At 42.2% G+C, this 17,750-nt stretch overlaps 1 protein-coding gene across 3 annotated transcripts in view; it reads left to right on the forward strand.

Annotated features, from left to right (window-relative positions):
* Positions 1 to 8,884: 8,884 nt before the first annotated feature.
* The window catches only part of CNTN3 (contactin 3), a 395,604-nt gene continuing 386,738 nt past the window's right edge, over positions 8,885 to 17,750 (forward strand). For all 3 annotated transcript variants that reach the window (XM_086366707.1, XM_086366708.1, XM_086366705.1), the window contains exon 1: positions 8,885 to 9,115. The gene's annotated coding sequence lies outside the window, so the exon portion shown is untranslated. The remainder of the gene's footprint in view (positions 9,116 to 17,750) is intronic.

Here is a 17,750-nt window from a genome sequence, read left to right on the forward strand (position 1 = left end):
AAATCCTATTTCCAAAAAAGGCATATTCACAGGTACCTGGGGTTAGGACTTCAATATCTTTTTTGAGGGGACACATGTCCACCCACAGTGCTTCTCAAACTTAGCTGCATGGTTGAATTGCACGGTCTGTTAATACAATACTGATATACCTGGGTATCGTACCCTAGAAATATAAAGTTCAGCGTAAGAGGTGAAACCAAGCACTCAGATTGCTTAAGTCTCCCATGTGAATCTAATGTGAGGCAAAAGTCTCAGAAGTACTGAAGGATTCTAGTTATCAGTTTCTTGAAAGGATATTTAGCATAATGAAGTGTGTGTACTTCAATAAGAAAAATCTTTCCCTTTAACCACATTGACAATAATGAAAAAAAAATCAAAAGTAGGGGATCAGAATGGCACATAATCAAAAGGAATTTTAGAAATTTGCCACTTGATACACATTCATTCAATGAACATTTTAATGTTTTCTGTGTGTTAGACCCTGTGAGAGGTCCAAAAATGGTTATTAGAACCTTAGGAATCAGCTGCTTTTACTCCAGTGTCTGGAGGAAGAGAAGGTCTCCTTGAATTTTGGTCAGTTGTGACTAGGTGTGGAAGTTACTCCTCCCCAGTTATTAGCAAATAGTGGAAATGGATTTTTTTTTTTATTATTTATAGATCAAGTGGCTACGATTAGATGTTCAGGAATTATGATAATTACTTTGTGCTATTTTTAGCCTGGTGGGCTCCAGTCCATGGGGTTGCAAAGAGTCAGAGAAGACTGAGCAACTAACACTACTCATTTTCGTGTTACATTAAGTTCATAAAGAAAAAAGCATTCCAATGGGGTAAACTGGCTGAAATGTAAAACAATTTCTTATATTTCCTTTTTCAGAGCCTAAAAGACTCAATTCATACAGATGGCTATAAATGTTGTCAAAATATTATTCACCATATTACTGTGTAGGCTTATTAGGATCTGAGGATAGCAAATGAAGCAACACAAACTTGTTCTTCTTTCTCTCTTCTATACAATGGTTTCTATATCTAGCATAGTATTTACCTCAACTTACTTCATGTCATTGTGACGCAATGAATGTGTCCTCCCAAAATTCATCTGCTGAAATCATAACCCCCCAATGTGATGATTGGAGAAGGAAATGGCAACCCATTCCAGTGTTCTTGACTGGAGAATCCCAGGGACGGGGGAGCCTGGTGGGCTGTTGTCTATGGGGTCGCACAGAGTCGGACACAACTTAGCAGCAGCAGCAGCAGCAATGTAATGATACTGTGAAATGAATGAAAGAAACCTCAGCTAAAATTGGAGTCTGTGCAGGTTTGTGGGGGGAGCTCTCATGTCTGCCATACATGGTCATTTCCTACAAATAGAAAAAGACATATGCAGGCATCTCACGGAGAAAGGCTTGCCTACTTTACTATCTAACATGGAGGAGAAAAGTGAACTCCACCCTAAGACAGCCCAGCCAATCAGAAGGTAGCAGCTCAGCCCATGTAAAGCCTCCATACTTTGTATTCCCAGCTTCTCCCAAAGGACCATTTATTACCACCCCCTCCCCTGACATTTCCCCATTAAACCAACTTCCTCTTCCTTGTTCTCCAGATTTGTCTGTTATCCTCCATGTCTAGGTATTCCGAATTGCAATTCCTCTATTCTTGAATAAACTCACATTTACTGGTGAAGTAACTGCCTGTTACATTAAAAATTTCACATTAAGAGGTAGAGCTTTTGGGAAGTACTTAGGTCATTAGGGTGCAACCCTCATGAATGGGATTTGCAGAGTATATCATGAGAAACGCTGGACTGGAAGAAACACAAGCTGGAATCAAGATTGCCGGGAGGAATATCAATCACCTCAGATATGCAGATGACACCACCCTTATGGCAGAAAGTGAAGAGGAACTCAAAAGCCTCTTGAAAGTGAAAGAGGAGAGTAAAAAAGTTGGCTTAAAGCTCAACATTCAGAAAATGAAGATCATGGCATCTGGTCCCATCACTTCATGGGAAATAGATGGGGAAACAGTGGAAACAGTGTCAGACTTTATTTTTGGGGGCTCCAAAATCACTGCAGATGGTGACTGCAGCCATGAAATTAAAAGACGCTTACTCCTTGGAACGAAAGTTATGACCAACCTAGATAGCATATTCAAAAGCAGAGACATTACTTTGCCAACAAAGGTCCGTCTAGTCAAGGCTATAGTGTTTCCTGTGGTCATGTATGGATGTGAGAATTGGACCGTGAAGAAGGCTGAGCCCCGAAGAATTGATGCTTTTGAACTGTGGTGTTGAAGAAGACTCGAGAGTCCCTTGGACTGCAAGGAGATCCAACCAGTCCATTCTGAAGGAGATCAGCCCTGGGATTTCTTTGGAAGGAATGATGCTAAAGCTCAAAGTCCAGTACGTTGGCCACCTCATGTGAAGAGTTGACTCATTGGAAAAGACTCTGATGCTGGGAGGGATTGGGGGCAGGAGGAGAAGGGGACGACAGAGGATGAGATGGCTGGATGGCATCACTGACTCGATGGACATGAGTCTGAGTGAACGCTGGGAGTTAGTGATGGACAGGGAGGCCTGGCGTGCTGCGATTCATGGGGTCGCAAAGAGTCGGACACGACTGAGCGACTGAACTGAACTGAAGAAGAGAACAGAGAACTCTTTCTCTTTGTGTGTCAGGTGAAGATACAGCAATAAGTCATCATGCACAAACCAGCAGGAGGGCTTTCTAGAACCCAGCATGCTGGTATCTTCATCTTGCATTTCTAGCCTCCAGAACAGTGAGAAATAAATGCCTGTGCTTTAAGCCAGCCAGTCTGTGGTAATTTGCTTTAGGACACAGAGCTGACTAAAACAACTTTTGCTTTCATTCTTTATTCCGCATCCAAGATACTTTTTCAATTAATACTTGTCATCCTCTATTCATTAAAAAAGTGTTTGTTTTTTATTCTCAAATTCTCTGTAAAGAACTTTATTTCACCATAAGTTTAAAAAAACACCCTTTGTCTTACCACATTAGCTAAGCTTTTTAGATGTATAAAATATTTCAAAGATACATATAGAGAAGAAGCCCATTTTTAACATCAAATACTTATTATTGTCAAAAATTTGCATCATAATAACAGTATGAACAGAATTAAAATATAAAAGGGATGTTTTTCTATATTTCAGCATGTGAAAAAAATCTTCATTTTATCCAAGAAATGTTGGCAGTCTTGGGGAAAACATTTTAGATAGATACAGTGATAAAATATTTATTGAAGCTCATAGTTTAAAAAAAAAAAAAAGGATGAGGTAAATTAATGAAAGGCAAGTTACTTTGTGCAAAAGCCCATATTTTCAATGAAGGGACATATGTACAAAACCTCTTTTGAAACATGATCATATTTAAATATTTAAATTTATGCCCATTAATATAGGGGCAAAAAAACCTATAAATAGAGTTACTAAGTAGGAAACTTATACTATTTGTGTATAGTCACATACATTAGGGGGAAGGGCTTTTATATTCAGTAGTCTTTATCATGCTATGTAATAGGTTATCAATTCAAGAGCTCTGAACTTCAAATGGCCTCATTTCTTCCTTAGGGTGCAACAACCTCATCTCTACCAAAGTGCAATCGCTAACTACATTTGTGCACACTCTCTTTACCAACTCTCTTAACCTTGTCAGTCTGTGCTGTTTCAAATTTCCATGCAATCTACTTTTAAAAAAACTGATCAAGAGGAGTCAGGGCTTTCTGATAAAAAACAGGACAGGTGGTTGCCATTTTAGCTCTGCCACCAGGGAACTGCGAAAAGTTACATAATCTTTCTGTGCCTCAGTTTCTTCTTCTGTAGATAGCTCAGTTGGTAAAGAATCCGCCTGCAATGCAGGAGACCCTGGTTCGATTCGTGGGTCGGGAAGATCCCCTGGAAAAGGGATAGGCTACCCACTCCAGTGTTCTTGGGCTTCCCTTGTGCCTCAGCTGGTAAAGAATCCGACTGCAATGTGGGAGACTTGGGTTCGATCCCTGCGTTGGGAAGATCCCCTGGAGAAGGGAAAGACTACCCACTCCAGTATTCTGGCCTGGAGAATTCCATGGACAGTACATGGGGTTGCAAAGAGTCAGACACGACTGAGCAACTTCTTCCGTATAGGAAATTAATATTCTTTAAAATTTTACTTTGGACTAGTCACTGTTAACCTAGATGAAATAATTCTCAGTAGAACTCTGTGATTTCATACCTATTTAAGGAATTCCAATATTGTTTTTTAACTTCCATTAATTTCCATCCCTAAGGTTTGAGATGTGCCAATTGGATGGTGTGTTAACATGAAAACATAGTTGTTCAAAGTATGGTTTCTGGACCAGCAGCACAAGCATCATCTGAGAACTTGGTAGAAATGCAGAGTCTCAGGTCTTACTCCAGATGTGCTAAATGAGAACCTGTGTTTTATCCGTATTTCCAGTTGCAGGCACATTCAAGTTTTACAAGTGCTGGACTAGAATGGGTAGCAAAGTCCACTAAAACTCACAGGAATGTACAGAAAGGAGAGTCTAGCACCAGACCCCCTCAATTCAAGGCCAAACCTTGCTACTTACAGCTTGCATAATCTTCAAACAGAGAGCTTCCAAATATATGAATTCATTTTTCTGTCTTAGTGCCTTCATCTGTAAAAAGATGTTAAAACAACAGTTACCTCCTGGGGTTGTTTTAAGAGTTGCAAGGTACTGGGTATAAGCAATGAATACCTGGCACACTGGAAATTCTTTCAGTCATTAAACATTCATGGTACACGTATCATGTGTAGGTCAGATATGTACTGGGAGCAGTGAATGCCACAGTACACAAACAAAAAAAGACCCTGCTTTTGTGCATCTTACATTCTATCGATGGATTCTGGCAACAAAAAAACGTAAAAAAAAGTCACATAGGGCTATTCTGTGAAGTAAACAGAATGACAGCAAAGCTATTACAGAAATTTTGGCAATCACCTTCGGAGGAGAAAAGTGAGTTGTTGTTGTTCAGTCCCTAAGTCGTGTCTGACTCTTTGTGACTCCACAGATGCAGCATACCAGGCTTCCTTGTCCTTCACTATCTCCCAGAGTTTGCTCAAACTCATGTCCATTGAGTCAGTGATGCTAACCAGCCATCTCATCCTCTGCCACCTCCTTCTCCTCTAGGCCCTCAATCTTTCCCAGCATCATAGACAAATGAATTAGTTATCTTAACCAAACAGAAGCTAAGTTTCAGATACATTGATAAGCATTTTTATATGCATTCATGTTTCCAGAATCCTCCAGTTTGACTCTTACCATAAAAGTGGAGAAATTGCTTGAATAAGACATTTAAGGTGAAAGTTTCATGGAAGAATGTTTGCTTGTGTTACCCAGTTATTGTGACTAGTTTTTACTCTCATTTGGAATGCTGAAAACTCTTTAGTCTGACGCAAGGAATTTCCTAAACCGCCCACCTCAGCCTTAGAGATGACAATTCTGTATACTCAATAATACAATCTCTACAGCTAGCTTTTTACTTGGGGACAGTATCATGTGAAAGTTCATAGGACTTATCTTTCCACCTATGGAAACTAGAAGACTCCTCACCTCTTTTTACAGAAATGGGTATGTTTAACATGGGGCTTTCCAGGTGGTTCAGAGTTAAAGAATTCGCCTACAATGCAGGAGCCTCAGGAGATGCAGATTGGATCTCTGGGTAGGGAAGATCCCCTGGAGAAGGAAATGGCAACCCACTTCAGTATTCTTGCCCAGAGAATCCCATGGAAAGAGGAGCCTGGTGGGCTACAGTCCAGAGGCTCGCAAAAAGTCAGACACAACAGAAGTGACTTAGCACGCATATGTTTAACTTAGTAACTTGGCTACATTCCAATTTACACTTTTCCCTCAGAATGTCAGTCTGTGGGTTTAGTAGGTATTTTTCTTCATTTCCTTCTGCTTCGCAATAAATAGGCAAACAAATAAATGTTATACAGTGTCAGTGGCATGAAATAGCTTCTATATTCCAACACAGATGGGGTATCTTAATAATGAGAAGATGATCTCACACTTTAAAGTGCTTTGATATAAAAGGTGCCATATAAAAAGGAAGTTATTATTCTTAGTTATAATCCCCTAAAAAAGAGGGGGGTTTGCCATCTAAATGGCTGCTGAAAATTAACTGCAGAATTGCTTATAATGCTACAATCAGTTGAGGCCAAATTCAATAAAAACTCCATCCGGCATTCACAGTGAGAAGACCCACATGTGCCTTTAATTTTTTTTTTTAAATTTCCTGGGCTTCCGGCCCAGAAATTGGATGGAAATTTTATTTAAACCTGCTCTTGTGTATCAACTTTTGGTAAATATCAGGTTTTCAGTTGACTCACATTATGCTTTACATTTTGAGCAAAGGGAGGAAATAAAATGATGCATATCTCTTTATATACATATATTTACACACCTCTTACCTCTTCTGATTATGAAACTGGCTCACACAAAATGCTCATCATTACTCCTGCAAATTTAGGGTGTCCCCCTCTCTGCTACAACCATAGATTCGAAATTCCACTAAATATCTTTCCAGAGCTAATCAGCTTTCGCCAGCACAGGCAATGTAATCTGAGTTTGGAAATGACTAATTATTTGCAGACAGCAGTGGAGGGTTCAGGTTTGGATTTCTCTCCCTCTCATTTAAAGCAACTTCTGTCTTTTTCCCATCATTTTGCTGCCTGGGGCCAGCTCCCCCTCCTTGATAAAAATGCTCTTTCCCTTCCCATTAGACAGGGTCTATGTTTATGTATGTATGCGAAGGAAAATGCATTGTGAGACATCAACTTGCAAATATTAAGAGAAGAGGCACTCCTGTGATGGATGTGGGCCTGGCAGTAATTGCACCTGCTAGGTGAAGGCATGAACATAATTTGCATGGAAAGTTTCCTCAGTTCCTTCCAGAATACACCAGTTCTACCCAATAAAACATGCTGTCACACTCAGGGGGCTTGCCAACATGTTCCCAGATTGCAAGCAAAAAGATTATTTACAGTAACCAATAACAACTGAAGCGACCATAAACCACCGTTGGGTACCTGTTCTATTTTTTTCTTTTGCTAAGTAGAGAGACCTTAAGGAGTCCAAATTTACTGCAATTTAATTCTGATGGGGAAAAGCACATTATTTTTATTTATAGCAGTGAGCTCTATCTATGCTTGCCTCCCCTCTTTTGAAACATAAATAATTTCATCTTCTTCTTCTTCTTCTTTTTTCATTCAGCCATTTCTTTGACAGGGAAGAATAGTTTTCCTGACAAAGTGAGAGACAGGGTTAAAGTGGGCACGATCAAAGTTACCCAGTATATCCCAGGACCCTGCTGTGTGCTCAAGGGGAAAGGAGGCATAGCTGCCCACATAGTTCTGGGGTACACCGTCTCACTTTGAAGCAGTTTCTTTCTGCCAGCAGGCAGGACTGGAGCCCTGCGTGTGGGCTTCACTGGAGGGAGCGGTGTCCTGCATCTTACTGACCTGGGTTCTACCTGTTGTCTTGTATACCTCCTGAAGGGGTTTTCCAAAAGCCTGAATCCCTTTCTGAGTTGTAGGGGACTAAACAGAAACACATATTTCTGGGAGAAATAAGCAAAAATGAGAAAGAACAGTCGAGCAGCCATTTTCCTTAACCCCCCTCTCAGGTCTTTTTGGCCCAGGTCACTGCTCTTGACTCGAGGTTGTGTTCCTCTGACGAGAGGGATCAGAGAGAGGAAAGGACAGGAGAGGAGACAGGGCTCTTTTAAGTGTAATTTTTTAAAAGAGAGAGTTTTTTTTTTTTTTTTTTTTTACTATAAAGGAAGGCAAATTTATGCTAACTTTAAAAATAATGTCAAATAATTATAAAATTCAGTCCCAGTTTCAGTTTTACTCACAAGGACTGTTGTTATCAGTATCTTGGGACATCCTTCCAGAAATGGTGAAGGCATAAATATGCATGCACACATGTATTATGAGCAAAAAACTGAAAATACTTTTCCTGAACCCTTTTTCTCCTAGTAATACCTCTTGAAGGTCATTTCATGCCAATATCGGTATATGTACTTCCGTCTCTGTAGTTGCTGTATTATATTTTACATCCTATGCCTCCACTATGTTTTAACTAGCTATTCTCCTAATCATGGTAGGCTGTTTCCTACAGTTTTTCAATTAGAAGTAAAGCTACACTGAACAACCGTTGCACAGATAGGAAGTCAGTCTAGTCTAGCTGTTCAAAGCACGGGTTTAGGACTTCAGCAGGCTTTCATTCAAGGCCAGATTCTCCAAACACTGTCTGTTATTTAAGAAAATAAAGGTGATAAGATCTACCTCACAGGGTCCTTGTAAAAAGACACCGCCCCCCCACCCCCAAGGAGGGAATTATTCTCATAACTGACTCAATGAAGCCTTAGTCAAATTATTTCCTCATTACTAAAGCAGGGAGTAATAATAGATCTAGGGGTGCTCTGGGGACAAGCAATAAATAACTAATTCACTTCAACCGCGCAGTCTACTACCTGGTACAAAGAGAACCCTTGGTGTACTACTGACTTCGATATTAAAATTGTCCATCTTTGTGCACTTGTAGGAGCGAAGCAGCAGGAACCCCCTACCTTTAACCTCGTGCTCCCTGGAGCCCAACTGTGCGCGCACGAGGCCACCCAGTGGTGACACGTTGACCACCTCCCCCCTCCGGCGCCTCGCCCAGGGCCCTGCGGAGGGCGAACGCACGCGGGCGCACGCGGCCCGAGCGCAGGGCGACGCGGGGTCCAGTGGGGCGCAGCGGGGAGAGCCGGCGGCGCGAGGCGCGGGACCTCGTTGGCTGTTCCGCAGCGCTCCCCGCCCCTCCCGCCCGCGCGTCTCCCCTCCTTCCCGCGCCCGCGCGGAAAGGCGGAGGCGCAGGCAGCGCTTGCTCGGCGCCGGCAGCAGCCACAGCAGCCTGGCGCGCGGTGGCGGTGGCGGCGGCTGTCGGGCGGGCGCCGAGGGCTCGGCTGGGAACAGCGCGGACCGGGACACTGCGGCGGCGGCTCGCGCGGGCGCGCACTGCTGCCCGGCGGGCCCGGGCTGTCGGTGGCTGGCAAGTTGGCGGGGCTAGCGCCTGGTCAGCTAGCTGCAGGGACCAGGTAGGTTCTGACATGCCCGGCTCCTCGCGCCGGTCCAGGTACTGGAATGAGCCATCAGCTGGGGTAAACTTTCCTCACTGGCTTCATGGCTCCTCAGCCCCAAAGTTTGTTTGCGGAGAAATACACCTCAAGGGTCGAGAATAAAAGCTGCCTCTCCTGGCTGCTTTGCTTTAGAGGGGTTATTTTGCCTTTTCTCGGGGGAGGATTGATTTCCAGATAGGAAGACGCCGCATCCCTGGCAGGAACGTGGCGAAAAGCGAGGTGGGTTCCCCTGGCTTACCCTTTACGGAGCGGTTTTGGCCAGTGAAAGTTGGGAGGAAAAGTTGCTAACCATGAGGGTGCAGAGGAAGAACCCCAGGTTCATGGTGCAGAGAGTGAAAATGGGAAACCTTTTTTTTTTTTTTTGCCAGAACCCTCCTTCTGGCTTCCAGCTCTGAGCAAGCCAGGGTGGAGGATGCTTCTATTTAGCAATCAAGTTTTCCAGCTGCATTCAGTTTCCACTTTCAAATCTGCAGTCTTGGACGGAATCCTCCGTTGCGTTCATTTGCCAGGTTTTTTCTGATGGGCAGTGATCCAGTGTAATTGAGATTGGCCACTGGTCTTTGGATGCTTCTCAGTTCTCTGAGGAGCCCTGCGAAGCTCACCAAGCAGGTATCAGAATATTGAGATCAGAAAACTAGGAAGTGCTAACCGGGCAGTCCAAGTCATAACACCTTGGGGGATTTTTTTTTTTTTTTTGGTTTGCTTGATGTGAACAGCTTCTGGGCTCTGCTTGTGCAAAGCTCCACGGCCCGTCAGTCCTATCCTTCCCTGTATCCTTCCCTGTATCGCGTTTGTTTATTGATTTTCAACACAGAGATGCGCCCAGAGGAATGATTTAATAACAAACGGTGCCCGCTATGGGAAGGAGAGCAAATCTCCGTTCTGAGCCTAAGGGAGGGACACAGATAGAGCTCTGGGAAAGGGGTGGCTAAATCTGTCCATCTCAAACCAAGATGTGGGGAAACACAGCTAGAGAAAGCAACAGACAGGAGATGTGTCTTGTGCAGGAGGGAGGTCAGAAACCCCGGCTCATGTGGTGACTAGCTAAATGCAGAAATAATTTAAAGATGATTAAGCAAGAATAACTGGGGGAAAAAAAGTAGGAAGACTGTGAGTGCTGTGGTCTCTGTCTACCCCCACAGAGATGAATATCACACCAGCTGAAAAAGAATTCTGATCTGTAAATAGATTAAAAACAGGAATTAATCAGAACAATGAATCAGAGCCCTTCTGAGATTGAAAGGAGAAGTAATTGCTTTTGAAACAGCTATTATGTCTCAATATTGAAGTCAAATGTGTTACTTTTGCCTTGTTAGCTCTGTTTACTAACAGTAACAGGACTTTGGCTGCTGTAACCTGGCATCTGAGTTTGTGGTTTTAACCCTTTGTGGGTCAAGGTACTAGCGACAAAGTTGTCAGGGGTTAATATCCATATCCGTTTGAACAGTGCTTGCAAAATGCCTACTATGTGCCAATTACTGAGGGCAATAAGACAGGTCCTCGCAAGCATTGTTCATAAAAGATGTCTGATAGGTTCAGCTTTCTTAATGGGAAGACTGCAAATTATAAAATTAGGGGCTTCAGGGATTACTCATGTTTGAATGCATGCTTGTAATCAGTTGAGAGTCAACATGTAGTTTGAGGACCCCGGAAAGGATCCATATCTATCAGGAACATAGAGCCAATTGCTGCACATTTGTTTTTACGTGAGTGGTGGGACTGAATACATATGCATGGGCCTCCTTTCTAAAGATGGGCTATCGGAGGCATTGAGTGGCTAATTGATTTGCAGCAGAATAGATTCAGGCACTGCCTGCCTCAGCAGACAATAATGTTCAGCCCCATGCCCTACTTGCTGTCTGGATGTCATTAATGTCAGCCTGAAGACATGAAGGCATTAAGTTCATTTCCACAGGAGAATGCTAACTTTTAAATATCTTTTACAACACAACCAGATAGCCCAAGTGTTCCTTCAAATGGGAACAAAACATTTAATAGGACCAAAGTGCTGAGCAATTTCAACTCGAGCAAAAGATTAGCTGCGGACAACAAGCTGTGGCCTTTCTGTTGCTGATTTATGTTCAATTTTATCACTGTCACATTTCATATATGCCTAGTTATTACAAAATAATAACCTCTTCGCTCTGCTGGCAAGGTATGTCTTTCTCTTTTATAAGTTTCTAACTCCTTCTCATCCATTTAGTACACATTTTCCAGCTTTGTTTTTACTGCATAATTTAAGTATCCAACTTGAAGTTCTCATTAACTCTTAATATGTTTTGTGCTGAAATAGTATATAGATATAATTGCCCCTTTCAAACCGCCAGATCTATATATAGCTCAGTGTATTGTTGCAATGCCACCAAACAGAGAAGCTCTATTTTCCAGTCACCAGTTAGTAAGTTGTTAGCAGTAAGGTAATGTTATCTTATGCATTAGGAGATACGCGGAGGGCAGGAGGATTTATTGATGCTGTGCATGTTTGCTTGCCATCTCTGATTTAATCATTACCAGTCCAACTTTAATAACCCTTCTGATCTTAGGGAGGTACTTTGTCTCCCTAAAGATGGGCATCTCTGAGGTGCTCCTATAATTTTATTAGTCACTTAGTGCTATTGGGCTATTCCTTTCTTACGCTTGATAATAAGCCTTGGATAATACCCCTTTTTGCAAAGATGTTTGGCAGTAATTAGCATCCTGCAGCCACAGAATATTTTAAAATAGAACACTGCTTGAGATTGATGGGTTACAGATCTCAGTCTCAGATCTAATTTGTATAAAAAATTCAGAATTGAGAATTGGATCATGTGTGTGAAATGATTTTTGTGTCCACTCCCCCCAAGCGTTCTTTGCCCCTTAGTCCCTATCCCCATTGCAGCTCAGTATGTCTCCTAAACACGATGGAATATTCCTTTTGAAAATTTGCTGCAGGATAAATGCACTTTCTCTTTGAAACTTTGTATGCCAAGTTTCAATCCACAGTAGAGTTTTATCCCCCCCCTTTTATGTACATGTTATAAACAAGAAATAAGGCTTTGTAATAGAAGTGCTGGCAGAACTTTATTGCATCTCAAACAGCTCTGCTACTTGGAATGTAAATATTTGTAGAATCTTTACTGTGCAAGAAGCTGCCTTGCCAAAAAAAAGTGAGAAGAAATGACTATTTTATTAAGTAGGATAAAATAATTCAGAAGGTATGCATATTCCTTATGGTAGACATATTGACATTTTAAGAATAGATTATGTATGTTATAGCAATTCCATAGCACTCTCTTAGGTGCCTTTAGAAATCAGACTATAAACTTTCTGTGTTCTAAAATAGAACAGATTTGTTTTTCTAAATCGTGACTCTGAATGCCTTGGAAATGTTAAGAGATGAGCTCTGTAATTCAAAAAGCACTTTGATTATATTGCTGATAAATGAGCCTGACAGTATACTATTTTTAATAGAATAAAGAATTATTGGGATCACAAAACTTGAAAAACTCTTATTTTGGGAACTAGTGCAACTCAGTTCTCATGTGTCCTTTTGATTATAACTCTAAAACATTTCTCCGGTTTGCCCACTTCCCTCCAGTCATATCATCCTACTCCAACTCACCATCTTCTCTCCTGAGACAACTACGCTGGCTTCCCTGCCTTCTTTCTTGATTCTTTCCCCAAATTCTTCTTGCACAGCTGTCAGGGCAGTATTTTTCTTTTTTCAATGTAAATTAAATTAGTACTCCTCTCCTCCAAGCACTTAGATGGCTTTCTATGGTGTTCAGAGCTATTTGTGATAAGAGAGTCCTGTAGGATTCAAACACTACCAGTAAGAACTTACTATGCTAAGTTACTTCAGTCATATCCGACTCTGCGCAACCCCATAGATGGCAGCCCACCAGGCTCCCCCATCCCTAGGATTCTCCAGGCAAGAACACTGGAGTGGGTTGCCATTTCCTTCTGCTTCTAGGCTTTATTTTTTATGTCTGTGGTTTTGTTGACCTCTTTTCTGCCTTAGGGCTCCATCTGTCCCGTTGTCTCGTAGCTCTCTTTAGCCTTTACCCCCAAACACACAAACACATGAAGACACACACACACTCTGAATATTTTGCCTGATGCTCATTCCTTAGGTCACAGTTCAAATACCAATTTCTCAGAGAGGGCTCTCTTTGATTTCCTTTCTTCTCTAAATCAGGGCACCTCTGTTCATATCCTCCATAACTTTCTGTTCATGTCCTTCTTGTTGTAACTTGGAACTGTTTCCTCATCTGATACCTGTTGACTGTTCTGTGAGCCATCTTGTGAACAGTTGTTGTTCAGTCGCTCAGTTGTGTCCAGCTCTCTGTGACACCATAGACTGCAGCACACCAGGCTTCCCTGTCCTTGACTATCTCCCGGAGCTTGCTCAAACTCATGTCCATTGAATTGGTGATGCCATTCAACCATCTGGTCCTCTGTTGTCCCCTTCTCCTCCTGCCTTCAGTCTTTTCCAGCATCAGGGTCTTTTCCAATGAGTTGGGTCTTTTCAAATGAGTTGGCTCTTTGTATCAGGTGGCTAAAGTATTGGAGCTTCAGTATCAATCATTCCGATGGATATTCAGGCTTGATTTTCTTTAGGATTGACTGGTTTGATCTCTATGCATTCCAAGGGACTGTCAAGAGTCTTCGCTAGCACCCGAATTTGAAAGAATTGATTCTTTAGCACTCAGCCTTCTTTATGATCCAACACCCACATCCATGTGTGACTACTGGAAAAATCATAACTTTGACTAGACAGACATTTGTCTGCAATTTGTCATAGCTTTTCTTCTAAGGAGCAAGAGTCTTTAATTTCATGGCTGCAGTCACCATCTGCAGTGATTTTGGAGCCCAAGAAAATAAAGACTGTTACTGTTTCCATTGTTAACCCATTTTTTGCCATGAAGTGATGGAATTAGATGCCATGATCTTAGTTTTCTGAAAGTTGAGTTTTAAGACAGCTTTTTCACTCTCCTTGTTCACTTTCAAGAGGTTCTTTAGTTCTTCTCACTTTCTGCCATAAGGGTGGTGTCATCTGCATATCTGAGGTTATTGATATTTCTCCCGGCAATCTTGATTCCAGCTTGTGCTTCATCCAGCCCAGCATTTCACATACTGTATTCTGCTTACAATTTAAATAAGCAGGGTGACAATATACAGCCTTAATGTACTCCTTTCCCAACTTTAAACCAGTCTGTTGTCACCTATCCGGTTCTAACTTGCTTCTTGACCTGCATACAGACTTTTTAGGAGCAGGTACGTTATCCCTATCTCTTTAAGAGTTTTCCACAGTTTGTTGCTATCCACAGAGTTAAAGGCTTTAGTGTAGTCCATGAAGCTGCAGTAGATGTTTTTCTAGAATTCTCTTGCTTTTTCTGTGATCTGATGGATGTTGACAATTTGATCACTGGTTCCTCTGTGTTTTCTAAATTCAGCTTGTACATCTGGAAGTTATCAGTCCATGTACTGTTGAAGCATAGTTTAAAGGATTTTGAGCATTACTTTGCTAGCATGTGAAATAGGTGCAATTATGTGGTAGTGTGAACATTTTTTGGCATTGCTCTTCTTTGGGATTGGAATGAAAGTTGAGCATTTCCAGTCCTGTGGCCACCTCTGAGTTTTCCAAATTTGTTGGCATATTGAGTGCAGCACTTTTACAGCATCATCTTTTAGAATTTGAAATAGCTCAGGTGGAATTCACTAGGAGTCAGACACGACTGAGCGACTTCACTTTCGCTTTTCACTTTTCACTTTCATGCATTGGAGAAGGAAATGGCAACCCACTCCAGTGTTCTTGCCTGGAGAATCCCAGGGATGGGGGAGCCTGGTGGGCCGCCATCTCTGGAGTCGCACAGAATCGGACATGACTAATGCGACTTAGCAGCAGCAGCAGGTGGAATTCTGTCACCTCCACTACCTTTGTTCGTAGTGATGCTTCCTAAGGCCCACTTACCTCCGCACTACAGGATCTCTGATTCTAGATAAATGATCACACCATCGTGTGTATCTGTGTCATTATGATCTTTCTTGTATAGTTCTTCCATGTATGCTTGCCACCTTTTCTTAATCTCTTCTGTCCATACCATTTCTGTCCTTTATTGTGCCCATCTTTGCATGGACTATTATTCCCTTGGTATCTCAAATTTTCTTGAAGAGATATATAGTCTTTCCCATTCTATTGTTTTCCTCTGTTTTTTGCATTGTTCACTTAGGGAGGCTTTCTTATATCTCCTTGTTATTCTTTGGAACTCTGCATTCACATCGGTATATCTTTCCTTTTCTCCTTTGCCTTTTGCTTTTTATTTTCTCAGTTATTTGTGAGACCTCCTCAGACAACCATTTTGCCTTTTTGCCTCTTTTTCTTGGGGATGGTTTTGAACAGTGCTTCCAGTACGGTATTATGAACCTCCATCCATAGTTCTTCAGGCATTCTATAAGATCTAATCTCTTGAATCTGTTTGTCATTTCCACTGTATAATTGTAAGGGATTTGATTTAGATACCTGAATGGTCTAGTGATTTCCACTACTTTCTTCAATTTAAGTCTGAATTTTATAATAAGTAGTTCATGATCTGAGCCACAGTCAGCTCTTAGTCTTTTTTTTTTCCTGACTGTATAGAGCTTCTCCATCTTTGGCTGCAAAGAATACAATGAATCTGATTTCAGTACAGGCTTCCCTGATGGCTCAGATGGTAAAGAATTCAATTTCAGTATTGACCATCTGATAATGTCTATGTGTAGAGCCATCTCTTGTGTTGTTGGAGGAGGTTGTTTGCTATGACCAGTGTGTTCTCTTGGCAAAACTCTGTTAGCCTTTGTCCTGCTTCATTTTGTACTCCAAGGCCAAACTTGCCTGTTACTCCAGGTATCTCTTGATTGCTTACTTTTGCACTTCATTCGCGTATGATGAAAAAGACACCTTTCTTTGATGTTAGTTCTAGAAGGTCTTGTAGGTCTTCATAGAACCATTCACCTTCAACTTCTTCAGCATTACTGGTTGGGGCATAGACTTGGATTACTAATATGTTAAATGGTTTGCCTTGGAAATAATCAGAGATATTCTTTCATTTTTGAGATTGCACCCAAGCACTGCATTTTGAACTCTTTTGTTGACTATGATGGCTACTCCATTTCTTCTAAGGGATTCTTGCCCACAGTAATAGATATAATGGTCATCTGAATTAAATCTACCTGTTCCCATCCACTTTAGTTCACTGAGTCTGTTGATGTTCACTCTTGTCATCTGTTTGACCACTTTCAATTTACTTTGATTCATGGACCTAACGTTCCAGGTTCCTATGCAGTATTGTTCTTTACAGCATCAGACTTTACTCCCACCACCAGACACATCCACAACTGGGTGTTGTTTTTGCTTTGGCTCCATCTCTTCATTCCTTCTTGAGCAATTTCTCCACTCTTTTCCAGTAGCGTATCTGGCACCTACTGACCTTAGTTCATCTTTCAGTGTCCTATCTTTTTGCCTTTTCATACTGTTCATGGGGTTCTCAAGGCAAGAATGATGAAGTGGTTTGTCATTTCCTTCTCCAGGGTACCACATTTTGTCAGAACTCTACACCAAGACCTGTCCATTTTGAGAGGCCCTACATTGTATGGCTCATAGTTTCATTGAGTAAGACAGGGCTGCAATCTGTGTGATCAGTTTGGTCAAGCAGTTACCACATCTGTTTTCCTTGCTAGTGCAAGGCAGCTCCTGTCATAGTACCTGGCTCACAGTGAGTTTGATCCACCATGCAGCTTGCTGTTGCTGTTCACTTTCTAAGTTGTATCTGACTCTTTGTGACCCCAAGGACTGTATAGCCTTCCAGACTCCTCTGTCCATGGGATTTTCAAGGCAAGAATACTGGAGTGGGTTGCCATTTTCTTCTCCTGGGGATCTTCCTGACCCAGGAATCGACCTCTGTCTCCTGCTTGGCTAGTAGATTCTTTACCACTGAGCCACTAGGAAGCCCTGATCCCACCCATGAGAACTGTGCTTTGGGGGCATTGAGTTTGCAACATGTGACTGAGCACCCCTGTGACCAGGGATTCCGTGAAGATTCTCCCTGTTCAGCAAAAGTCTGCAGCTGGCTTTCAGAGTATTCTCTCTGTGGCATTGTGCATAGTCTCTTAGATCTCCTGAATACCTACTACTTCAGACTTATTTTGTCAATATGGCAGTCATCCTTTTTCTTCTCAAGCTGGTTCAAATTTAGATGATGTCTTTTTTCTTTGACTCTCATCGTGGTCCTCAAGGCATGTGGCACCAGAGGTCTTTGGCATCACCCTCTTCTTTTGTTCCTGCTGCTGCTGCTGAGTCACTTCGGTCGTGTCCGACTCTGTGCGACCCCAGAGACGGCAGCCCACCAGGCTCCCCCGTCCCTGGGATTCTCCAGGCAAGAACACTGGAGTGGGTTGCCATTTCCTTCTCCAATGCATGAAAGTGAAAAGTGAAAGTGAAGTGGCTCAGTCGTGTCTGACTCTTAGTGACCCCATGGACTGCAGCCTACCAGGCTCCTCCGTCCATGGGATTTTTCAGGCAAGAGTACTGGAGTGGGGTGCCATTGCCTTCTCCGTCCTTTGTTCCTGTAGGTAG

Source organism: Bos grunniens, chromosome 22, assembly GCF_055505025.1.
Source record: "Bos grunniens cultivar Pamir isolate PY7600 chromosome 22, Bosgru_T2T1.0, whole genome shotgun sequence".
Taxonomy (NCBI): domain Eukaryota; kingdom Metazoa; phylum Chordata; class Mammalia; order Artiodactyla; family Bovidae; genus Bos; species Bos grunniens.